We start from the raw sequence: 27,859 nt of genomic DNA on the forward strand, positions 1-27,859 counted from the left end.
CAGCTCAGCTCCACCAGCCTTGCCCTCGCTGATGTCCCACGAATCCAGCATACCACCTCCGGAGGCAGATCCTTCTCCTTCCTCGCTGCCAAGACCTGTAGCATCCTCCCCACCCAGGACCTGCTCACCTTCAGGAAGCTCCTCAAGACCTGGCTCTTTGAGCAGTAGCAGCAGCCACCCCCCCCCCCCCTTAGCGCCTTGAGACCCTCACGGGTAAGTAGTGCACTTTACAAATTCAGTGATTGATTGATTGATTGATTTAATGTATCTCCGATCAGAACTTTACAGCCAATTTAAGACTACTGCTAATAGGTTGAAAGGTATTTTTGCAATGCTTTTCGCCTACCAGGACACAAAGCGACACACAAGCATTACACCTTAATGGCAAAGAGAATGACTTCCGTTTTAAATTAAAAAAAATGTGTCCTTTTATTGAAAGTGTTTTATATAAAGCTTTTTTGAAATTTTGAATATTGAATCTAATTTCTAGTCCAACTGGAAAGCGGTCCCTTGACAGCACTGTGCTGAATTCTTTAATTCCAATGTTAAGATTAAATGTACAGTCTTAAAATGCAAGCATGTAGTCTACTGTTGACTATTTATCTAGGATTGGTTGAATGTGTCACATATGGCATGGGTCACTTGGCCAGCAATGGGTATTTATTTAATTATTCTTGGCAATATGAAAGGATGAGTTAACTATATTGTGAAGTAAGCATGTGAAATGCCAGTCATTTAGGAATCACACCAATAAGCGATTGACTCTCTATGCTTTATCAAAAGGCTGACAAATGGTCGCAATATTTGGATACAACAGACAAGAAACATGAGGAAAATCTAAAATGTGAGATTTATATGCAGTCCTGATAGGGTAACCACACATAATGTTCTACTGTTGAACACCTCTGAATCAATTTTCATTATAGTCAGTGTTGTGGTATTCCATCCTTTGATCCTATTGCCCATTGATCCACCTAATTAGTAAGATTGTTGCCTACCATAGTCTATGGCCCTTATTACGAGTTCAACGGTCCATTGGACCGCCAAACCTGACTTTGCTGCTTGACAGCTGCGGATCAAGGATGCCGTGGTGGTCTTGCAGCGGTCTGAGTCCAAATATGCTGACTGCGCTACAGTTGGCTTACCGCCAAACTTTTCATGGCGGTGAGACTGCCATGAAAAGGGTAGTGATGAGGCAACAAAGGGGGTACTAACAGTGCCCCCTTGAGCCTATGGCCCTACGGGTGAATGCAGTTGTGCCCCCCTGTAAACATGCACCCTAGTTCCCGAATGGTGTATGCAACACTGTGTAGGAAGGTGCAGGTAGTGCTCTGAGAGTGAAGGTCTGCCTGTTAGGCTCTTTATGAGCCTGACACACTGCCTCTATCAGACCGCCGCTGGACCAGCTGCCAGACCAGGAATAAACTTCCGATCTGGCAGGCAGATGCATCACGATTTTTTGGTCCCACAGCAGTTGGCGCATTCCACTATGCGCTGTGGGGCCGCAGAACTCGCAATAAGGCCCTATGTCTTAATTGCATTGTTAAATCCAGTGACTGCTTGCTTATCAGATACTGTTTAACTCATTCTTTAGCTCACCATTAAAACTTAGAAGCAAATCTTTTATATGGCCCAGATAGGTTAGGAAGTCATGTTTAATGATAAGAAGCTCAATGAGTACAGGTTCTATTAGTAGGAAGCTCATCTGCTTTTTATAGTCTAGACTGACAGCGCAGCTGTCGCCAGGCAATTATGTGAGAGGGGCTTTGGCACTAACCACACGTTAGGAGCGAGGGGTACATGCTTTGATTGGACTGGCGAAGAAGCAGTGACAGCAACAGAAGCGGTACCAGGAGTTTCCAAGGACAAACCCAGGCCCACGTATTTTCGGAGTCATAGTTGGCAGGCCAAGTACCCTTGAGGCTTCAGCCGTTCTACGGAAGAGAGGCTTACTTTGTTGTCGAAGGGAGGAAGCGCAGCAGACACCACACCCAGCTGGAGGCCTCGGCTAACCAGGGGCCTGCAGAGACGCTAGAAGACTGAAGCTGCAGAAGGGAGTTCTACAACTGCGACATCGCCCCACCATGTTTCAGGAGAAACGTGGCTGAGCCAGGTACAGGGGTGCATTTTTGGTAGACGGGGAGGGGTAAACGGGGCAGAAAGGGGAGCACCTACTGACCTGCCTCCGCACACCTTGTCAATCTCTCCACCCCAGGCTCATTTTCTCTTCTGTTAGGCAAGAGGCCTGACTGATATTTTTCCTCAAATGTTCTGAGCATGTGTGAGTTAACACACGAGGTGGGATACAAGTGTTGACCTACCTCTAAAAGGCACATTTATCTATTGCCTTAGTTTTTTTTCTTTTCTCCCCTTTTCTCCCTCACTGGTCACGTTTCCCTCCAGCACAGGTGATTTGGGCACACTGTGTTTTTTTTCATTTAAAGGGACAACCAAGTTCCTCACCTGGTTTACTCTTCTTTATCCGAGGAGCATTGCGAAGACACATCAAGGACTCCCTTCCGGACCTGAAAAAAAAAAAAGAGAAGACAAATAGTTAAAGGAGACTTGACAAGGGGAAAATCGCTGAACCAAATCTGTTTTCTCAAGAGACTTTTGGGACAAATCTTTGTGTTGGCTTAAGTAAGGACTAAAGAGGCACTTATAGAAAAGGAGAAAAACCAGCATGGTTATACAATTTTGTTTGCTTTCTTTGCCCTTAATTGCGAAAAACCAACCTATCCATAAGTGATGTTCTAACAAACGACAACCAATTCAATCATACAGAAGGGCTGTTGTGATTTTGTGTCCCTCCCACTTACAGAGTTCGACAAAGACATGGATAAATATGTCATATACTTTATTTTATTGTAGTAGGATAGTTTGCTTAGTAATTAATGAACACTTTCCCAAAGGTGGTATGTTCTGTTGTTTTTTTTTTAGTTCAGGAGGCGGAAAAGATTTGAATAAATGAAAATCCTGATTCTGAGAGCCATGTGTCATGGGAATGGCAACAATTGCTCCTAGTTTACATTGCTGTAATCCACAGCTTTCCAAACTTTTCATGTTGGTGACACACTTTTTAGACATTCATAATTTTGCGACACGGTAATGTGTGCGAGCGTACCAAGCGACCCCGAACCACCTAATTTGAGAAAGCAGGAAGGTTAATAAAGCAGTTGTGAATCTGTTCTAACAAAGACAGTGAATGGCAAAACTGGGTGTAAGGTTAGGTTTGTGCCTGAAACAAGAATATAATCATGCACACATTGACACATGCCCCAGTGATTTCTGGCACAAAAAGGGCGGGTGCACACACTGCCAACCCTTTAAAGAAGTTGGATGAGAAATGTATGAATGAATGAATGAATAACTTTATTGTTTGGTTACTCAAAACCATTACATTAAAACCAAATATAAAATTACAAAAGTTAAAACGGGAAATGTGTCAGCAAACAAATCTGTATGATGGGACCCGGGGCGCTGGTAAGTTCAAGAGGTAATGTTCACTAAAGCACGGCCCAGCATGCAAAGTCTCTATTCATTTCTGCCCTGAGTGGCCATCTGCTTGGACCGTGTCTCTTGGATGAACTTACCAAATGATGCCATGTCTTTTACTGTGGACAATGTGTATAGTTCATAGTGGATGAGAAATGTACAGTACCAGATCTAGAACCAAAAGAAGCCTTTGGAAAAAATCTACCAGGCCAACATTGTGGCAAGTGACGATGAACACAGACAAGCCACTTCACACTAGAAGGGGGAAAGCCCATTTTGGAAAACTGAGACCAATTTATAGGATAGTTTGCTCTCATATCTCAAAAATGACATATGAGAGCAAATTAGTGAAAGGAAAGGTTGAAAAAAGAGAAAATTGTCAGAAAAAGAAAGGGAGATCAGAATGAGCAAAGGAGATAGTGAAGAACCAGAAATAAGGATGGCAGGGAAAGAACAAAGAAGTGGAAGATGGTGGAAGATGGAGACTAGTGATGGATATGAGAGGAAGGATATAGAATGAACAGAAAGAGCAACAAAGAAGAGAGTTTAGGTTTAGGACGAATGAGGATGGAAAAATGAGAGGGAGGGAAGCGATAAGAATGGTTGAAAGGCACGAGGGGAAGAGACATGAAGCGATAGGAAGGAGACCAGGTGAAAGAAGGACAGATGAGTGAGGATGGAGATAGGGAGAAGAGCAGTGCTTAATTTAAACCGGTGGTTTCCACCCCTTCCCCCGCCCCCCCCAACCCGCCCTACTGCTGCTACCAGGCAGCAGCCTCAACTGCTTCTTTGTTTACAGAGCCCTAAAATGCGATAAAAAGCAGAATTATAAAGTTACGATTTCTCATATCCCAGATACAAAACAGCTATCTTCTTTTCATCAAGGAAAATTGTGCAGGCCATATTACATATTTGGCAACCCCATTCTTAAAAAAACCCACCGACCATCCTTTGACTGTCTGCTTTACTAAGAATGAGCAAACAAAACAGACAGTTGTGCAGCAGGCAGATTATTCACATTTAACAATAGAACGCTGAGCTTCCACCTGTGGCTTGTTTAAAATGTAAACATGATTACAGACTACTTCGCAGTAAGCTTTCTGACGGTCGGATACCCCTATTGATCCCTAAACGCTTTAAAACCCCTAAATACCTCTTACCCTCACCCACCTATGAACACTAAACTCCCCTTATAACCCCTACCACACTGAAACCTTACTCGTCCCGCCACCTGAACCCTTAAACCGCCCCCCTTTTAATGGCATAAAGTTTCCTGCCCAACTATACTGCGCAATGTGTTATCAGGGAATATGTGATGTATACATTCACTCCACCCCTCTATTTAGCACGCATTGGAAGTTTACATAATCCCCAAGTGAGCATATTCTCCATGGATCCTTAATGCTCCTTAACACTAGGTTTTTTGGTAAGCAAGGTGTTAAAACAAAGCTGTATTCTGTTAGAATGTAGTTTTGGTGATGTGAAGTATATGTGACTGGTATTTGCCTTTTGCATTTGTTGAAACTGGAATGGGTATGAGTTAAGGGGATGGGGACAGTGCGTGTCTGGTTTTAGTGCTCTAAAATCAATGATTGACGCGAGCTGTCGTGAGGTGAGCATGAGAATCGTGGATGAACGGGTTTGTGTAGTGTTGGGTTGTGCAGAGTAATTATAATTGTGAGAGGTGAGGGTAGGTAGGTCTAATCTTTTCTGGTGGTAAGGCTGGTTATGGTGTTAGATGAGGATTGTTGGTGAGTGGTAGTATGTGTCAAATGTCTTGGCGAGTGAGAAATTGTGTGTTGTGGATGAGGTAATAGGAAGGGTTCAGGTAGTATTCTGTATCAGATCACACTTTTCACCTGTTCAACTCTGCTGGTAAACCCTAATTTAAACAACCTGAAATGCTATCACACACTTTAGAATTCTTCTGTAAACACGCCAAAAACGAGTGCTAAGCAGGCTCAAACATAATTGAACACAAACAAAACAAATGAAGCAGCCTCAACACTTAAACTAGGCTTGCGTTTAACTCATTGGTCCTTTCGTCACTTTAATACAGTGGTGAAAGGAAGACCGAATCATGCGGGCACATACAGCAAATTCATAGAATGGGATTGCACAGCAAAAAAGCTACCTGCTTTTATCAACATTGCTCTGGCCTTACTCTCTGCGCTGCTCAGTGCCCAGAGGCATTGTAGGGGAACCGAAGGAACACGGCTGTCTTAGTTTCTCTTTCTGTAACTTAAGGGGCAGTGCATGCTGGGAGGGAAAGAGGTGTCAAGTGAGGTTATTATAAGCCATACATCTGTTTCAAGAAGGCAGCCGCTAAAATAACACTTTTCCACTATCTTTGATGCTTTAATACATTTCTGATTCTCAACTTTGCTCCCTCGGGTTTCAAATTAGTGTTCCAATATCCGTCTTAATGTTTTTATACTTCGCTACAATCAATCAGGCATCGGAAGCTTTTGGAGGACCCAGGTTACTGAGGTTCTGCAGGGTCCTTCTCTGTTTTTACGGCAGCGTACACACCTCGTTCAAAGTAAAAAATGTAATTGGGCACATTTTGAGGCAGCTACAGCAGTTGATTAAACCTTACCATTTACTCGCCGCCGTTCCACCTTGTCACCAGGCTACCACTCGTGTGAAAAATGTACAGAGCGCCGGGAATGGACTGTGCATTTGACGCGCGCGGCAAAGGGAAGAAGCCGCGCACACACACCTAATGGTCCCTCACCTTCCTCCGTGTATTGTGTCACTGATAGGCGCAGTACGGTCCTCCTCAATCATAGAATAGAGCGCGTGTCCTCGTCGTTGCGCGACGCACAAAAGCATGACAGGCGACACAGTAGTGTGTCGCACCGCAGAGTTTGGAAAGCTGTACTGTAATCTATCTGGGAAAAATCTTAACTACAAAAAGGAGCTGTAATGGAGAACTAGCATGTGATAAAGAAAATGTAAAACTAGGAAGAATGGCAAGTATGAATACGGAAAAATCTAGCAACTGAAAATGTTAAAATTAAATTAAAATGTAAAGAGCATGGCATATCAATTTCATTATTCAGTCTTTGACAATGCAGATATTTAGAAGGAGAAAAAGCTAATGTGAATGTGCATATAGTGACAAACTCACGTTTATGCACACAAACAAAAAGCACAATGTACTTGAGTATGCAGTAAAAGGCTTTCAATGTTGAAATTATTCAATTTTTTAGTAAGCATGGGCAAAATATGTTAATTTGCGATACGCGAATTCGCACAAATTCGTAATCGCGATTCGCAAAAATCTGCCAAATTCCGTGAGCTTGCGAATTTTTTTTGTGAGATTTTTTTACCAGTTTGGGAACGAGAACTTGCGCATGCGGTCGCAACGGTCGCAAACATGTTGTTTCCACTTATCCAGCCTGCTCACGATGTCTTTTTCCTGTTTCGGGTCGTAATGACTTGTTCGCGTTCACAATTTCCTGTTTCGGGTCGTAATGACGTGTTCGCATTCGCAATTTCCTGTTTAGGGTCAGAATGACGTGTTTGCGACCGCGGCGTCGCTCGGCCAGCTACCAAAATCTCGCAGCGCACGCGAACTGGGAGGAAAACTCATCAGCGAACGCAGAATCATACTAAGTCAATGCCACGTGCACGAGAATGTATTTTTGAAGCGCGAACAAGAAAGAAAAATCCGCCAACTAGTGAATTGCGGATTTTTGGGCAATTTCGCGCAAATCGCGGATGGCGAAATTGCCAAAAATTCGCAAATTCTGTGAGCAGAACTAATTTTCCGCCCATACTTTTTTTTGAGAACGTTTAAACTCTTTACTTGACGCCGGCCAATGCTCCAATACCTGCCCAGTAGTTTGGCTTCTTTAAGGGTAAATCTAACGTTGATCACGGAAATAAGGGTATGATTGTGAGAGAGAAGAAACACAGAGGCTTCAGTAATCCAGAGGAACCAATTCATCTTATTTTTGTTTTGAGGTATTAGTTGGTTTTTTGAGTAGCTATATGAGTGTGTGTATGGTTTGGTAGGGGTATTTCTTAGCACACAGATGCATGAATGAGTGACTCACTGTTTGTATGTGTTTTGAAGAAAGCATGTGCGCAGGGCTAGATGGGTGGATGAGTGTGTGTATGGGTGTCTTAGTGAGTAAATGACTGTCTCAATAGTGTATTTATGAGTACGTTTTTTTAAAACTAGTATATGTGAGTATTGATGTATATAAGTGAGTATATGTGAGAGGAGAGTGAAAGATTGGAAGAGTTCCTGTATAAATAAGTAAGTGTTTCTATAACTGATTGTTTAAGAGAGTAGTATGTAGAAGTATGTGTACGTTTCTGTGGAAGTGTAGTGATGTGTGAATAGCTGTATATGCAAGTAAATGGATGTTTGATAGTTTATTTGCATGTGTGAGTATGTGTGTGAGTAACTCTATGGATGAGTAGCGGTGTGTTACAGGATGTATAGGTGTATGAGTACATATGATGAGTGAGTACATGTATGAGTGACTATGTAGAACTGTTGGTGAATGAGTGGATGTGTATGTAGATGTTGGAATTACCTAATAGGTTGTTGTAACTGGTATTGGTATCTCCATTTTTTTGAAAATTTTAGTTTCTATTTTTGAATGTGTGTATCAAAGGTTATATTAGGGTGAGAGGAGGTGGACCACTCTTTCACAAGGATGATGTCATCAGTGATGTCATTTGACATGTCATCAGTGATGTCATCAGTGATGTCACTGACCATGTCATGAGTGATGTAATATGTGACGTCATCAGCAGTGCATTGCGGGCAAGCGAGTTATAATTAGCTCATCTTTAGTGAGTATGTGATTTATTAGTGGAACAGTCTGCAACCTCTAAGCACTACGACAGCACGTTCCTGAATTGTACAGAATACAAATTCAAAAAATAATAATGCATGCATTTCTATGTAATATGAAATCATTTGTATTTAACTGTTTTTTACTTGTTCTCTTGATCTGAGGTAATGTAGTGCGGGTATGTTTGTTGTAGCACTTCAATTCTTCTTTATCTAAAAGTAACTGATGCCCCTTACATCATCAAGAATGTGGAGCAACACTTTTACAAACTGTAGCACAAAAAAGAAGTCTATAGCCACGCTTAACTGATATTTTATGAAATTCCTTTTTTAATTGTCACTCCTTTCATAAATACAGCGACAGTTTCTGAAGAAAGTTTATTTGTAATTGCTTAATAAAAACATAGACTGATTTTTTTGCTGCGCAACCACACCTCCCCATCAGAAAAGTAAACACCACATTATAAGTAAATAGTACTTCTAAAAAGTATGTCACCTACAAACTTGATTAAAAAAAAACAGCGCAAGACACTGTCATTTTTTCGCCGTGATTTATACACCACACGGCAATTATATAAATGGCCCTTGAAACATATAAAAAAAACAGTTTCCCTCATAATTCCTCTCCACCACCTTAAGGGCGCTGTACAGAGTTATTAGTGTTCCTAACCTGCCCTCTACTACTTTCTTTCCCCATACTCCTTTGGAAAATGCATCACAATATAACTGACAACAGTGAACCGTTCCCACCCAATAAGGAGCAAACTTGTGCTTGGAACACTTTAGCCAATAAAATGTCCATGTTGTTCCACAGAGGAGCAAGGAATGACTGTCAAACCTTCTACTTGTAATACTTCACAGCCAATGAACATTAAGCTTCGTAAAGTCCTGCTTGGAGCACGTTACCCTAATACTCCCCGAACAGGAAGGAATCACTTACAAATCTTTTCCACTGACTTCTTCTACGACTAACGATTCCTATACAAAAAATAAATATAAATCTCCAGCACAGTAACTATTTCAATTAGCAACATATTGTGGTGAACTTCTAACCACCGTACTCACGCAAGTGATCCATGAACTGTTACTATGGTAACAGGCAGAAAGGTACTGGCTGTTCAAAAAAACGTTATATTTACCCTGGATCCTCTACAAGACAGAAAGGAAAGCAAATTACCACATTTACAACCCGTTTGCACACTTTTTTTAACAAAAAGAGGCCCCGGGGAGGGGGGGAGGCGGTCCCCGGAACTCCAGGCGTCATGAGCCCCCCGCATACCTATATTTAAAGACCCGGGGGGTAGCGATCCCCACGCAGGGAGGACACTCTGGGCCCCCCATTATGAAGAAAAAAATTGCCCCAGGATTTGGCCCCCCCGGAGGCTAATTAACAATAAAGCGGGCTTCGGGTTTTTTTCTTTTTCGCACAAAATGCGTACCCCGCGATTTAAAAAAATAAAAAATAAAAAATGTTCGCGTGACGTCATCTACGGCGCCCCGTAAGCATATGGCGCGAAAGATTCTAATTGTTCAAAAACATATATTTACGTATTTAATGTACATATTAAGGGAAGACATTATCTGGGATAATCATGAAAATAGTTTATTAAAACTTTAAATAAGCGTATATTACTTTTAAAATCAATTACGGAAATCGCGGCCGTACTTCGTAAGAGCTAAGATGGTTTGAAGATGTATACATTTTATAAAATTATATAGTACTGCACGCCAAAGGAGAAAAGTCAGCACAATTATTGACCCCTCTCCCAACATTTAAAAGCCCCTGGGCGAGGTGGTAAAATAACCGAGACAGAATACGTTAGTACAGCCTACTGTGCTTACGGTACCAGGAAAATACAAAAACAGTACAAGGCCCAGATTTCCATTATAGTATTTTCTTAGTTGCAGGTCTAGTTGTCAGATCGACACACACACTCCCTCATGGCTGGTATACACCCATACCACACCCATCCAGCGCATTCGTCACTACACACGTAACCCTATGTATAAAAAAAACGGAGCGAACGTGTTGTACGCCATTTTAGAGTTGCTCCCAAAGTACCGATCAAGGGGCCCACTACTACATGCATGGCCTCTTTGGTCACTGAGTTAGTGGTGTCAAGACTCGGCACCATATATGTGACTTCTTTGTTGGAGATCGGGACTACATCATGCGAAAGGTGTCTTATCCTCGAATAGGTGAGCAGTGAGGCTTGAGTACGCATCGAAGGGAGTCAAGGTTGTAGCAGACTAGATACAAAAACGCGACTTAGTATTTTAGACGAACGCACTCCTATATAGTGTAATAATTTACATGTATAAATTTTTTTCTCAATAGCAGGAACGTTTTTATAATCGCTGAAATGTCCGGAATATTACCAATACAAACAGTTTGTAGAAATGTGAGAAGGAACGTGTATAAAAGCGCGATGTTATCTAACTCCAAATTGATATAGTAACAATTACCAATGATAACATCTTTCTTTTAATATCTTTTAGATGTAGAGCTTCAGGATAGATTACGTAACAAGGACGACGGCAATGGCAGAAGGTGAGCAAAGAAGCTTTTTTACGAAAGAACGGCAAGTTATCTGTTAAAGGAGAGAATGTGTAGTATGCAGCAGGCGGGCAAAACACACATTGGGCTAACTGGGCTTCAGCTAGGATGAGATAGCTTCCTGTGCCCACACACAGTCGCACCCAAGTACTTCACAGGTCTTTTAAAGACATTTTGCTTGTTAATGAGGCTTTGATGCCCCCCGCTTACAGCCCTTAAAACTCCTCTCTTCTTTTTGCTTGAAGTTAAGCCCCCCCGATATTTTTTTCTAGCCCCCCGATATTTTTGACTGTGGTTGCGCCTCTGGCTTCAGGCAACCTCCCCGCCCCTCTGTTGTGTGTGTCTCGCCCACGTTTTAATGTCCCTTTTTCCCTCTTTCTCTTTCTTACTATCTCACATCGTTTCTCTTTCTTTTTTAAAGTTTTGGACGCTGCCATCTCCAATCTGCTGTACACAACCTTATATGAGTTGAAGTGGTGAACTCTCTTTCTTACAGTGAAGGCTTCTTCGACACGTAGAGCACCCTCTTTCAATCACACCAATGGCACTAGGTGAGCAAAGAATTTTGTTTCCGAAACAACAACAAATTATTTGTGAAAGGAGAGAGTGGGTAGTGTGCAGCAGCTTGACTGTGTAGAAATTTATAATTACCTCCGAACAGTGACGACTGATAGGTTACAACGGTCTGAGAAACATATCTACAAGCCTATTGCGCTACTTTTGTGACACTTTTAACATGGGAAAAGTAGCGCAAGGAGCTTGTAAATCTGCGTCTGACTTTTCAAGAAAAAATCTCAACTCCAGACTCTGCGAGACAGTTTTAATGTTGTTTTCTCTCTCTTTCTCTCTCTCACTCTCTGTGACATTAATTCTCTTTCTCTTTTAAAGTTATGCACACTGCTGTCTACTTTGACGTGTAGAAGTAGAGTTGAATTGAAGTTGTGAACTCTGGTGGCCGCAGTGTTTATACAAGGTAAGTACAGCGGCCTAGATATACAATGCCTCCATTGCAATGCATTACAAATAAGTTGGCGTATTTACAATCCCGTTGCACCAGTTTTATGTCAGTAACGCAGTAATCACTTCCATATAGACACCACTTGAATGCAGGACTATAACAGAAGAAAATGTACTAGTCACACTGCACACGTAAAATCGTAGTGTTACCTTCACTTGTAATACTTCACCTTATTTAGTCACATCTACATAACTTTAAACTCTTTTTTTCTTTTTTGTTTTGCAGATTACCTATCCAATGTCTTTTGCAGTCCACATCACAATTTATTTTTAATACTGTTTTATTAAAGTTGTTTTTCTAGTTGTTTATTATATTATCTTTAGGTTCCGTTTACAGTTATTGTTGTTTTAATAAAAGTTAATAAAAAAAATGATATACTTGTTTTTTTTGGGGGGTGACCGTCCACAACAATAATAATATTTATAAGTTGAAGTACTATAGTAAGATGTTTGACAGTAGGGTTGAAAAGTACTGGCTGTACAATAAGTTATATATGGATAGACTACAACATCGATAGGAAATCAAAGTAAAAACACCTAATGTGTACCACATTTACAAACCTCTTGCGACATTTTCGCGTGCAAACCTACCCATTTACAAAATTAACTGTGTGGGTCTCAATGACGCCCCTCAAACCATGAAAATGACCACCCCCCAGGGATTTCTATATTGTGTGAGGGAGGCTGCATGGCCCACCGCCTGATGCCATGGAGTCTGCCACACCCAGACCCGGTTCCTGCAGTGTCCTGGGGAGAAACAGCCATTACAATGCGGTCATAACCACGGGTGACCATCACCACAAATTCATTAGCACGCATATGGCTTTACCACGCATGCCTTTAGAACGCATGCTTTTACAACTACTATAGATTTACCACGCATGTTAAAGGCATAAGCATGGTAATGGCTTTGTGGTGACGATCATGGGTTGTAATCGCTGTGCCTTACGTGCTTCAAATTATTTTTTAGGTATGCGTGTGACCAAGTCTTATAAGATTGGAAGCCAAGGACAAACACCGTGGTGTCTGTCGCAGGAAATCTCATGGATCACAGAGAAGATAGGAGGGGGTAAATTGAAAGGATCAGGTATAATAAAAAATAATGGAGGAAAACTACTAAAATGGCGGAGGACGGAGTATGCAATTAACGTTTGGCGCCTCGGCAATACGTTTCAAATAAATATAGATAGAATATGATTATTGATATATTAAAAAAGTATAGCAGCGGATGAGGCACACGACCTAGCAGAAGAAATCATAAAATGTAATACCTGAAATGAGGAGAGGTTTGCTTGGCGAACTTAAAAAAAACAAAGAAGCGTGGGCTTGGAAACGAGGCTGCGCATGCGTAGAGAGTACATCTGATGCAGAAAAAAAACAGAAAGTTTTATATACTATCATAGAAATATAACTCTTTTTTTGACCAGTAAAGTTAGTTCTGAAAAGAACGTTTTTTTATGAGCCCCAAAGCCCCCACGGTCCTAGCCGGCTCCCCGCGTCCTTCGGGAGCCGGCATTGCTTTTCGTCACCCCGGGCACTGCAAAAGGCAGAACTGTAGGCACCCTGGGACACTACAGAAGCTGTCCCTGAAAGGTGGTCCCCAGGGCCATCAAAGGCTCCTAGAAGGGGGCCCCGTTGCCCCCCTCCCAACATTCAAAAGCCCCGAGGGGTGGTAGTCCCCAGGGCTGGGTTGTCCGTCCCCCCTATTTTCTATATTGGAGCCCCAGGGAGGTGGCAGTCCCCGGGGCTTGCGGGGGGGCTTGAAACCTCCCCACACAGTTTTTTTTAAATAAAAAGAGGCCCCAGGGACTAGCGAATCCCTGGGGCTCTGGGGGGGCCATGAGCCCCCCGCAAACATATAGTTAAAGCCCCGAGGGATGGCGATCCCCGGAGCAGGGGGACCCCTCTGGGCTCCAATATTTGACTCCCCCAGGGCTAATTAACAATAAAGCGGTCTTTCTTTCCCCCCCAAAATGCATACCATACGAGTACCACGCGATAAAAAAAAAAAACATTGGGCATTAATGATCCATGTGGGACCCCCTGAGCAGGCCTACAGGGTCAGGATGTTTCTACCCTGCCCCCTTTCCTTCTTTTTCAACTTTGTTTTACTGTTTTCTTGTGACTCGTTTCTACTCAGCGTTCATCTAAAACACTAAGTCGCGTTTTTGTATCTAGTCTGCTACAACCGAGACTCCCTCCGATGCATACTCAAGCCTCACTCCTCACCTTTTCGTGGAAAAGACACCTTCTGCATGATGTAGTCCCGATCCCCAACAAAGAAGTCTCATATATGGTGGTGAGTCTTGATATCTCTGTGGCTAACGACATACTCGTGCTCCCATCATCATCATCATCGCAGGTTCTTCACCCGCTCAGTGCTTCGGGTACCACCAAATCAGTGACCAAAGAGGCCACGCATGTAGTAGTGGGCCCCTTGTTCTGAACTTTGGGAACAACTGTAAAATGGCGTACAACACATGCTTTTTGTCTTTTTTATACATAGGGTCACATGTGTAGTGACAAATGCGCTGGATGGGTGTGGTGTGGGTGTATACGATCCATAAGGGAGTGTGTGTGCCGATCTGACAACTAGACTTGGAACTAAGAAATCATTACAATGGAAATCTGGGCCTTATACTGTTGTTGTGTTTTCCTGGTAGCGTAAGAGTGGCCTGTACTAACGTATTCAGTCTCGATTCATTTACCCCCTCCCCCAAGGGCTTTTAAATGTTGGGAGAGGGGCCAAACATTGTGCTGACTTTTCTCTTTTAGCGTGCAGTACTATATTGTTTTATAAAATGTATAACTCTTCAAGCCATCTTTGATGGAAAAATACTCATATTTTTAAAATATTTGTATTGAGTCTTTTATATTGATCATATGGGTGAAGTGCAGAAATGGTTTTACATTCATTGGTATCACGCGTTCCACCACATTCATTTTATTTTATCATAAGCACTCACTCCTTATGTTTACATTATATAAGTGTTGGCAGCCATCTTGTACCTCGGTAAAACCGAGTCACAAGAAAGCAGTGAAAGAACTGCATACTGATCCCCTAGGCCTGCTCAGGGGGTCCCACATTGATCGTGAGGCCAAAATGTATTTATTTTTTAAATCGCGGGGTACGCGTTTTGGGCAAAAAAGAAAAAAACGCGAAGCCTGCTTTTTTTGTTAATTAGCCCCCGGGGGAACCAAATCCCGGCGGCAATTTATTTTTATAATGGGGGGCAGTTATACATTCAGCTTGACACTCTCCATTGACAACTGTAATCATTCAGTTCTACCCAAGTAGTCATGCAGCAAAGTAGGTCTAAGGGCTTAGACTGCTTCAAACACCTATAGATAATAAATGCACTTTTCTATTATCTGTAAACTTGGCTTTTAAACCTTTAATTACCCAGTCTCTATCCTCACACCCCCTCCAAACACTCTGCCACTACTGATGTAGTATTGTACTGAGCCATTTAGCAGAATGTCCTTATCTATGCACTGTGCTAAAAATGAAGCTCTTATAAATTCAGTCAGGCACTCTCCTTGCAAAACTGTAATCATCCAGTCAGTACCCAAGTAGTCATGCAGCAAAGAAGGCCTTAGGACATGGACTGTTTTAAACTCTTATAGACTATGCTTGAAGTCTTCTATGCACCTGCAAACTTGCCTTTTATATGTTCAATTCCCCAGTCTCTATTCTTCCACTTCCACCAAACACTCTGTTACTCCTGTTATAGTTTTGTAGTGACCCATTGATCAGTGTGTAGTAATCCATTCATTATATTAAAACACTAATGGGTAGATGTACAATAACTGGCATATCCTCAGGGATATGCCAGTTATTGTGCACTGTGACATCATCAGTATGGATGCGCCGTATTTAGAATGTGGAGCACTATGGGGCAAAAACGGTACAGATATGTGATGTATCTGTGCCATGAAGGCGGCGCATTGCTTAAGTTGCGTTGCAAGTGCAACACATCTCTAGCAAGGCTCTGGGGCTCTATGCTCACAATGCTGAGTCAATCTTTTCTCCTGCTTCGAGCATGTGCAGGGTTTTGATGCAGCATGAGTTCAAAAGTGAGAAAGTGAAATCTTGTACATTTCACTCAGCCACTTTTAGGAGGTGTTCTTGCTCCGGAACACCCACCCCCCATACCCGGGTAGGAATGTCTCCTTCTGGTACAGGAATTTACAATGTAACGCACCTCCCAGATGCATCATATTGTAAATAACACACACCATGACGCATCTTTTGCACCACTGCTGCGTCAGAAAAGTGATGCAATAGCAGTGTAAAAGAGGCAGAAGGAGGTTGTAAATCTGTCCCTAACACTTAAAGGTTAAAGTTGAAAAAAAATATTTTCATGATTATCCCAGATAATGTCTACCCTTAAAATTTACATTAAATACATAGATATATCCTTTTAAACATCATAAAACTTTCATGGGGCGCCGTACAAGCGTACATGACATCACGCGGAAGCGCTGATGTGTTGCGTAACTTCAAAACGTATTTGTGACGTGTGCGTGGGTACGCGCAGAGTACGATCACCGTATACGTACCGTAAGATTATCCCCCCCAAAAAATTGGAAAAAGAAAATATGTAGAATTAAATTTTAATATATTGGGGAAAAAAATAATAAAAAAATATTTTTGAAGTTTGTTTTGTTATTATTTTACATTAAGAATAAGGAATATAACCTAAATAATAAAATAACTATAGGTAATTATAATAGAAATGTAGGAATTTAGTATAAAAAGAAAGAAATATAATAATTAATACATTTAAAAATTATCATTTAAAAAACCTTTGAAATTCACAGAAAAAACCATAGGTTGCAGTCACGTTATAGTTAGGAATTAGCATTTCAAAAACCTTAGAAATTCACTGAAAAGAACCATAGGTTTCACACAAGGTATAGTTAGCTGGACATTTCACTCATACAAAACCATTGAAATTCTCCCGTTATAGTTAGTTCAGCTAACTATAACTCGCGCGTCCGCAATGCACTGCTGATGACGTCACATATTACATCACTCATGACATAGTCAGTGACATCACTCATGACATCACTGATGACATCTCAAATGAAATCACTGATGACATCATCCTTGTGAAAGAGTGGCAGACCTCCTCTCGCCCTAATATAACCTTTGATACACACCTTCAAAAATAGAAACTAACATTTTCAAAAACATTGAGATAACAATACCAGTTACAACAACCTATTCAGTATTTCAAACATCTACATACACATCCACTCATTCACAACAATTCTATATAGTTACTCATCCATGTACTCACTCATCATATGTACTCATACACTTATACATCCTGTTACACAGCGATACTCATCCATAGGTAAGTAATCTTTATTGCTCAGTTAATTAAAACCATTGCAAATATTAGTACATGGGAAAAAATAAAATTATAAAAGTATAAAATGACTATAGGTTCATGATGTTAATGGTCATTGCTGCAGAAATTTATACAGCTTTTCCACAAAACGTGAGTTAAAATCCGTAAGTCCCTTGTATTGCTTGAAGGAAAAGTCTTACACGGTAGCATTGGTCCCTTATATTCCTGCGGTGACTGTGTAGAAGGCATTGCCCCTGGGTTTTAAGCCTTGTTGTAATGTGCGACTTCACTACTCATCCATAGAGTTACTCACACACATACTCACACATGCATATATTTGCATATACAGCTATACACACACCAATACACTTACTTCTACAGAAACGTACACATACTTACTCTCTTAAACAATCACTTATAGAAACACATACTTATGTATACAAGAACTCTTCCAATCTCTCACTCTCACTGTATATAAGTGAGTGTATGTGAGAGCGAGAGATTGTAAGAGTTCCTGTTTAAATAAGTATGTGTTTCTATAAGTGATTGTTTAAGAGAGTAAGTATGTGTAAATTTCCTTAGAAGTAAAGTGGTAGTGTGTGTATAGTTCTATATGCAAATAAATGGATGTTCAATAGTTTATTTGCATGTGTGAGTATGCGTGTGAGTAACTTTTGGATGACTGTCGGTGTGTAACAGGATGTATAGGTGTATCACTACATATGATGAGTGAGTATATAGAACTGTTGGTGAATGAGTGGATGTGTATATAGATGGTGGAATTACTGAATTGTTTGTTGTAACTCGTATGGGTATCTCAATTTTTTTGAAAATGTTAATTTCTATTTTTGAATATGTGTTTCAAGGGTTACATTACACTGAAAGGAGGTCTGTCACAAGGATGGTGTCATCAGTGATGTCATGAGTGATGTCACTGACCATGTCATGAGTGATGTAATATGTGACATCATCAGCAGTGCATTGCAGGCGCGCAAGTTGTAGTGAGTCCAACTAACTATAACGTGGGAATTTCCATGGTTTTATGTCAGTAAAATTTTCCAGGTAACTATAACTGGTGTGAAACCTATGGTTTTTTCGGTGAATTTAATAGGTTTTTTAAATGCTAATTCCTAACTATAACTGGTGTGAAACCTATGTTTTTTTCAGTGAATTCCATAGGTTTTTTAAATGCTAATTCCTTTCTATATCGAGTTTGTAATCTACGATTTCTTTTTAATTTGCTGATTTGTGTGAGTATTAATTAGTATTATTTTTTTTATAATAATATTTTTTCAAATTTTTTGTTTTTATGAATTTTTTTTGGGGCGCTCTGGGTCCACGCACCGGTAAGCTCTCCGGAAAGCGCACCAAGAGCGCTATTTGCGTTCGTGTAAAAAAATATGAATGAAAAGTAAATAATAACGCAAGACATTTAGCACCATACATATAAAAGCAGTTTTTTTGAATAAGGAAATGAAAATAATTTTGCATTTCCGTGAAACTATCAAAACGTCACTTCGGCGCGCCGCAAAAGCGCCCCCGGAAGCGCCTACGTTCGCGCCGCGTATGCGCCCCGGAAGCGCCTACGTTCACGCCCCGTATGCGCACCCGGAAGCGCTCCGGTGCGCGCAGCGTCAGCGCGTGAAAACATGTGACCTTAAAATAACACTTTTCATTGGTTGCTAACAGTTTTTTTACAAAGAATGAAATCCCCACCCATTTCCTTCACTTCTTCTTTCACTTTTGTGACTGAAAGACCTGCCTTTTTTTCTCTTCGATCTTGCTTGGTTAATCATGGCTGCCAGACCATCCAGCAGTGAAGATGAGCCTGAATTCATTGATGAAGAGCCTCCTCAGCCAAAGGTGAAAGAGCATTTCATCTGGAATTTTTTTTCCATACCAGATGGACAGAAAAAGGTGAATGCTCCAAAAGTGGAGTGCAGGATCTGCAAAAAAGTCCTGTCACGGGGTGACCCCAAAAAGAAATATTCTTTTGGGAACTTCACAATGCTTCGCCATGTGGAGAGGAGGCACCCCCAGAATTTTGCCCGGGAAAGTGTCAGGGCTCTGGCACAAGAGGTTCCCAGTGATGGGACCTCTACATCCACCGGAGGAGCAACTACTTCTGTGAGGGGGCGAACGCAGGAGCTGGTTCCAAATATTCAGCCTGCATTCAACAAAGGTGTCCTGAAATGCAGATACTGCGATCAACCCCTTACCTTTGGGGATCAAAGTGTCCTGCTCATAGTTCGAGCATTGGAGAACCATCGCTGCCGTTCCCAGACCTAATTTTTTTTGTTTTCTTTGCTTCTGTTGAGCAGTTTCCATTCCCTGTTTTTGTTTCTGTTCTAAAAAAAGAAAAAAGAAGAAAAAAAAGTTCTTTTCAGAACTACCTCCAATTCTCATCAAAGAGCTATATTCTTAAAAAAATGAAAAAGAGTAAGTGAAGTGGAGTGCATTGATAATAGAAAGGAAAATGAGTAAGAAAGAACAGAAAGGTATGAGAGGAGAAAGGAAGTGAAGTAGGGGGACTGAAAGAAGGTGAGTGTTGGGAAGGAAAGTAAGGAGAAGGAGAGTGAATATGGGGAATGTGGATATTCAAATAAAATGTTGAAATGGAACGGGGTGTGGAAGGGTAAGAAAAGATGCATTGCTGGAGTTGCATCATTTTTGTGACACACTCCAGTAATGCATCACTTTTGCGCTTACAGATACGTCTGAAATACTGACGTATCTGTAAGTACTTCCGACATAATATGTCATATATTTAATATGACGCTAGAAGACTGAAGGCCTCATTTATGAGGCCATGCGTCACTTTAACGCCACCGGTGCATCACTTTTTGTGATGCACCAGTGCTGTAAATAATGCACCTTATTCAGTCATATTTACAAAGTGACGCATCTAGGTAGATGTGTCACTTTGTTAGCCCCTGCGCCACATTATACCTACGTCAGGTGTAATGTATGCAAAAGGAAAGTATTGACGCAAGAAAGGGTCGTAGAGGTGACGCAGTGAAATCTATGAGATATCACTGCGTCACTTTTATGACGCTGTTGCGTCCAAATCTTACGCCTGTTTCACAGCAGGCGTGCAGGCCCTTTTACATGGGGCCTGGTCCCATGTGAAAGGATGCATTGCTGGAGTTGCATCATTTTCGTGACACACTCCAGCAACGCATCACTTTTGTGCTTACAGATACGTCTGAAATACTGACGTATCTGTAAGTACTTCTGACATAATATGTCATATATTTAATATGACGCTTGAGTAGAAGACTGAAGGCTTCATTTATGAGGCCATGCGTCACTTTAACGCCACCGGTGCGTCACTTTTTGTGACGCACCAGTGCTGTAAATAATGCACCTTATTCAGTCATATTTACAAAGTGACGCATCTAGGTAGATGTGTCACTTTGTTAGCCCCTGCGCCACATTATACCTACGTCAGGTGTAATGTATGCAAAAGGGACGTATTGACGCAAGAAAGGGTCATAGAGGTGACGCAGTGAAATCTATGAGATATCACTGCGTCACTTTTATGACGCTGTTGCGTCCAAATCTTACGCCTGTTTCACAGCAGGCGTGCAGGCCCTTTCACAGTGTCACATTCGGTCTTTTCAAGTTACCTATACCTTTTAGATTTTGTTTGCTGGTTAATTTTCAAGATTTTTTTTCACATTTGCCTCAAAGCTTGTTTCCTTGTGTAACATATATAACGTTGCTTAATCCTTGACAGATCTTTCCCCAACTTTTTTACAGAGTTGCACAATTCATGAAATGCAACTGAAGAGGAACTGTAAATACAACTGTCGGTATTCCAAAGTCTCATGAGGGAACATTATAAAAGCCCAACTGCCTGGAAAGTAATAGCTGGCTTTAAAACTTTGGTGGACGTTCAGGACACGTTGACCAACAAAATGAGGGAATTCACTTTTAAGGCAATTCTTCTACGGCTAAGGCTTCAAAGTCTTCAGCATAGGTACAGACATGTAAAGTAGCTGCTCTTAACCAGTGTCAAACACATATTGGCCTGGAAATACACTTAGCAGCCCAGTAAACATACAATAAAGAAGCTCCATCTCTTCGCATCCCTTAGGAGTAGACTTACTTCCTAGGACAAGATAGGCTCTCTAGAGTTACTATTCTAAAACGTTGTGGTTGAGAAATAAGCAGTCATACCAAATAATAAGATTATTAGTGGCCCATGAAGGGATAAGCTGAGTGTATGCAGGAGTTTCATCAACACTGTGAATTTTACTGGAGTGTTACTTGTGAATATTAATGGACAAATTAGGCAGTATGTCTTACTCTGTGAAATTTGCCAGAAACCAAAACCATCTACTATGGTAATGCCACTGCAATCTTAATTGGTAAAGGCAGCACAAACCTTCTGGGTCATTTACCTGGATCATGTTTAAACCAACAAATACACATGAATATATATTGGTAATAGCGGTTTCTTGTAATCATTACTTGTGGGATTGACTTCAGAATCAGATAACAGCTTGCACAGTCGAAAATGACTTGTACTTAGTAGTTGTGTAGAACTCTTTACCTTTCATTCAGACCAAGAGCCACCTTTTATCTCTAGGATATTAGCATATGTGCTTGCTGAAGTGCGAGTAAGCCTCCGATTCTCATTTCCCATAGGCCCACTTCAAGTGGAGTTTTGAGAGAGCCAAAAGTATGCTTAAACAAGCAGTGAGAACAAGATTCTTAAGTAAGTTTGCAGCATGGCTAAACAACATTTATAATGTACAGTTTTGTAGAATATGCCAATGCTTGGTTTGTTAAAACACACACCTTTTGAAAGTTATCTAGGCTCAAATATCCACCAGATCCCCCAGAATGTGTGAATGCAATTAATTAAATACAATTTAATTTATGGCTTACCTAATGAAACCTGAGTGAGGCTGCTACAGGCCTCGTATTGTTTGCAGTGATTGCCTGTTTACCAAAATCTGGAAAAATTGTGGCATTGGGATTGGGAAAGTAGGAATATTTCAAAACTCACCTATCGGAAGCTGTGCCAGTACTAGCAACAAGGGAGCGGTGTGGAGCAGCAGTCAGAGTTGCTGACTCCAGAGTGCAAGGCTCACGGTTCGATCTTTAGTGTCAACTCTGTTCAGCATCATGTGACTCTGGGCAATAGCTAACTTAATCTGCCCAATAGCACCCCAGCGCCTGAATACCCTTAGGAGGGATAGGTTTCCACTCTACAAATGTGCGGAATTTTACTAACAAACAATGCAAATAGAGATTTGGCCACTGCTACGAACGAAACTAAAGAAACTATAGGTGTTCATTGATTAAATAAAAATGTGTTATGTGACCCATCTTGTTCAGCCGACCAGTGCCATTTCCAAGGCTGCCACAAACAGTGCCATCAATGAAGCAGAATGCATCCTACTCAAAACCCCATATAAATGGAGCTTCTGGGTCCTAGCTCAGAACATCAAGGTGTAAGTACAGAATCGCCTGAAAATGATATATCAACACCATCAGCACCACCACTAATACTGAACGTAGACCTCACTGAATATTCACTAATTCTGTGTGAGACTTTTGCTGTGAATGATGTATCTGCAGAAGAGTCAATTTATAGATTTGAAGTGACTTTCGAGAAAAACCACAGACAAATAGATGGATAGAATGTAGACATGCTATGAAAACATACACAAGGTCCCCAAAGCCTTATGCTGATTAATCCTGACATTTCTGATTTGGCTAAGAACTGTGGTGTTCTTAATAAGAATGTGTTAGAAATAGGGATTCTGGTTGTCTAGGGTATGCACCTAAGTGAGGCAGAACCCACCACGCAAGTCAGGGTAAAAGAGTTACACACTCATGATAGCCCCTACTCACCCCCTTGGTAGATTGGCATGAGCAGTCAGGCTTAGCCCAGATGCTTAACCTCCCTAAGTAATGTTGAAGGTCTCGCACTGGCTCCTCCCCCCTCTCGGCTGTCCTGCAAAGCACCAGAGACATGACGGTCTTCAAATCAAAGAGAGCGCTCAAACCGCGCTATCAGCGATCAGGGAAAAAAGAAATCAATTGCTCACCACGTGTTTCCTCTTTAAGGCCAAAATGAAGCGCTCACCACGCTCTAGTGTTAGTGCGGGTAGCTGTGCACTATACAAGTACAAAAACATTTACATTTACATTTAGTCCCAAGTACAGGCTGGGAATAGACTTATAAAAAAACATGGAATGGGCACACCACCCAGTCCCTGGAGAACAACTGGGGAGCACAAGAGCAGGGAACAAGCAGCAGGTCAGCACTTCAAGGTCCTTCAGGCAATGTGGTAGTCCTTTTATCAGCCCAGCAGGCCACAGATCAGCCCCTGTACTTATTCTCAAAATGTCTTTGATGTGGCGGTAACTTCAAAGGAAATCTTAGAAGTGCATAACACCCCAATTCTATCTGAGCTCTGGCTCCAGACATCAAAAGAGGGTAAATGAGCTTTTTGCGTGAGGGCAGGGCCCAGTATTTACAAATGTAAGTGCAGCACACCTCCTTCTTTCTCAGCCCAGGTAGACCATTCAGTATGTAGATGAATGCAGCTGCAACCCTGTTACACCCAACCCTTCCTGTGTGATGGCTGTCTGGAAAGTATGCACAAGCCCAGCTGTCACTGCACCCTAGATGTGGATTGGAGTCAGGCTGCAAAGCACACAGAATCATAAGCACATGGAAATGCCCACTTTCTAAAAGTGGCATTTCTTAAACGGTAATGAAAAATCCACCTTCACCTATAGGCAGGATTTATCACCACTATTCCAAACATGGTAAAGCTACTCCTTTCAGATCAGAAATTACCACTGGAAAACATATCAGGGAATTCCAAATGCAAACCTATGAGAGGAGCAGGCCTCACAACAGTGATAAACCAAATATGCTGTTTGTCACTACCAGGATATGTCACACTTAGAAGGCACATGTCCTTCCTTTTACTTACAGAGCACCCTGCTCATAGGAATACCTAGGGCCTACCTTAGGGGTGATCTTTGTGTAAGTAAAATGGGAGTTTCAGGCTTGGCAAGTAACATTGAATGCCAAGTCAAGGTGGCAGTACAATGCACACACAGGCCCTGCTGTGACAGAGGCCTCAGACAGGTTTGAAAGGCATCTTCGGTGGGAGACGCAAGCAGCTGTGCAACCCACTAGTAGCATTTAATTTAGAGACCCTGGGAATATGGCATACCTCAGCACAAGAGACTTACATGTAAATTAAATTTGCCAAACAGATGTAAGCCATCATACCAAAGTTTAAATGGGAGAGCACATGCACTTTAGCACTGAATGGCAATGGTAAAGTGCCCACAGACATAAAGTCAACAAAAACAGGACAGAAAAAATACAAGAGGATGGCAAAAAGTTTGGGGATAACCTTGCAAAAAGAGCCAGGTGCAATAGGACTGTACATAGTGAAATCGCTCCAGTCATTTAGGAGTCTAATCTAGTAGGAGGAAAATCCAACAAACATGAACGACGGTATAGTCACCATAGTTTGTTGAATGAATTTCAAAGTCGCCTGATATCCCCCTGTTGCAAGATGGTGTCTTTTAGGAGGGCTTGGAACAAAAAATGCTGGGTTCGGCAGAGATTATACAAGTATCACACTATTTCCATTTGAATGTAGATTACATTTTATCTCCAGGGCCATTCACCTTTGACTGGGAGGCTTCCACGCACAGTGCAGATCCTCATCTATCAGTGGACAATTACTAACATTAATATTGCTTGTTTTATTTACAGATATCCAGTGCTACGAGGACAGTGTTTCCTCATCACCAGTAGGAACACTACCCCATGCCAAAGTGGGAGTTACCTCCAGAAGCAACAAATAGGAAGGTACACGTAAAATGAAAAGAAGAAATGTGCATTATTCTTTGAAAATGTCATCTTTATTTCATTGTTCATTAAAAGATCTACCTGTGTATTTGAACATGATGAACTGGGACTACAGGTGAGTTTCTTTAAAGAATGTAACACAACTAAATTGACTGACAGGTACGCTGAAGGTGTCCTTGGAAGAAGAAATGATGGAAACATGCATAGCCATTAAAAGTGGCATATATTTAGTGAGATTGGAGAAAGGTTGCTCTTTCTTTTAAAGAGTCTACAGTTATTTAGTGAGCGCCAGTGAAACAGCTGATTGTTGTTACCACTTATAGCTCCATCACGAGGACACTACCTTGCTCCGTTGGCCACACACTTACAAACTCTGACATGTAAGCTTTGACAAATTAGCTGCCATTGTTTCAATATTACTGACATAGAACATAACATTAGAATAAGCAAATTAATAATACGCAACACATCTTTCACACAGTGTGATACAAATAACACAGCTGTTACCGACGGCTTAAACTTTAGTGTTTATTAACAGTTTAGAAACTATTTTCCATGCTCTAAACAGTATTGGTTGATAAGGGAATATTAGATGCATTCAAATAAACATTAGAATTAAGACTGTGTGAAATCTGTGTAATTTGCTTTCGTGTAACTATGCAAAATGTTTGCAAAATTATGCATAATCACGGGAAAGCTCTAAATTTGCATTAGGTTACATCCCAAATTTGGGTAATCTCGTTCTGGATATCCTTTTTATAAAGTTGCGTAACATATTGATGTACATTTCGGCATTAATAGAAAGTGACATTGTTGAAATGGGGAACGGAAGGATACTGAAAAATGATCTGAACTAGTGAAGGCAAAAAAGCAACCTAGCCATTCAGCTGAAAACTGTACTCCCGACCAAATAGATGTTCAGTTTGATGAGGTTGAGGATCTCCTGTCTACCAAGAAAAAGGGAAAAATGGCAGGAAAGAACAACAAGGGACATATCAAGTCTTACCTCACTAACAAACCTCCCATGATTGTAAAACCAGCTTGTACCATCGCTGTAGATGATACAGCTAAATCTTCGACTACTGTGGCTACCCATTCTTGTCCTTCGGTTGTCCAGGAAAGTAGTTCTGGTACAACCGTAACCACTTTTGCTAATGTGGAATGTGAGAACAGAATCGGAATTTTGGAGAGTATAGATGAAGAAAGACCTGCTCTTAGTTTGAACATACTCCCCTTAACAAGACTCGAGGATTGACACTAAAACACAATTAACTATGTTAAAGGATGAGATAATGGGCTGAAAAGACTATATTAGCAAGTTATCCAAAGTTCTAAATGATAAAATGTACAACTTAAATATTCTGTTTTAAATTTTAATTTCTAATCTTAACCAGCCCATTATCGGCCAAAAAGCATCAAGTTATCTTTTAACTTACACCCCAAATACTGACGTACCTCCTGAGAGGAAGATGGTTTCTCAACCAGGTGGGGTTCCCTTGACAACATCTACCATTGGGAACCATGGGTCGAGAACTTGGGTAAATTTTGGGGGTGCACTCAAACATCTACCCAACAGCCTGGGCAAACATATATTGCCAAGGCGATCACACTCAGGTGCTCCTGTCAACATACATATATCTGCTAATTACGTTATTGATACCATGCCCAGGAATCCAAGGTTAGTTTTAGGCAGAATGGCGTATATATGATAAATGTGTCAAAACTTCCAGGCAATTTAAAATTCAATTCAAAATGTACACAGCTCTCACCCACGCTTATCCCCAGAAAATACTGTTTTTCCCATCAACATCAACCTCTCGGTAGGTTGACCACTTAGTACAGGTAGAACAGGAACGAACAGGAACGCAGTCAATGAAACCATAAAAAAAGGGAAAGGATTACCTAATCCCAGCTGGCTTCTTAACAGTAGTGGAGGAGCCTGTACATTTTTGAGACTCTTCTGCACCCCTGTTGAGGCCAAACATGCATACTGATCCTCCTATAAACCTATTATCATCGAATCTAGCAGGATTAAAAGCAAAATTTAATCATCCAGAACCACATCATATTGTGTTATTCCATGAGACCTGCGCCATAGAACCAGTGTTAAGGAAGGATATCTTTCCTTCTCGAATAATGCTGTACCATCTAAGGCAGGAAGAGCCTCTGGAGGCTTGTCAATATGGTTAAAAATGGACCTATTTAGCATGGTAAAGGTAATAGCGACAGACAGTAAAGATCTTCAGACCCAGCACAATGATTAATATCTACGTACGCTCTCTTTTGGACAACTCACACTCTGGCACCATTGCCAAGTATGTTGCTTGATCAACTACACCCCACCTAGCCTAAAATAATCGCAGGTGACTGCAACACAACAGTTGTCTCGGGGGAATCTTTATCCTCCTTGACCCGTGATGAGGATGAAGTATTGTGGGGGGGGGGGGGGTTGTGGATGGGGGAGGGGTACCTTCTCTTTTTGTCAACTTTGTTTATAGGCGGAAGAAGGCGGCCAAACAAATCACTGACATTCTAGTAATGCATGGGTTAAGGGCTGCGAATGGCCACACAATCTCTGATATTCCCTCTAAACCTTCTTTCAAAGGAGGCCACCACACAAGTAACATCAGTTATATCTTTTTTTACATCAAACTTTTGTCTTATGTGGTGGACATGGAGGTAGTACTAAGAATGCACAATGACTACAATGCCCTCTCTGCTCAAATTCATCACAGTCTTATTACCAACACATTCTT

The sequence above is a fragment of the Lissotriton vulgaris genome, chromosome 4_1 (assembly GCF_964263255.1).
Source record: "Lissotriton vulgaris chromosome 4_1, aLisVul1.2, whole genome shotgun sequence".
Classification (NCBI taxonomy): domain Eukaryota; kingdom Metazoa; phylum Chordata; class Amphibia; order Caudata; family Salamandridae; genus Lissotriton; species Lissotriton vulgaris.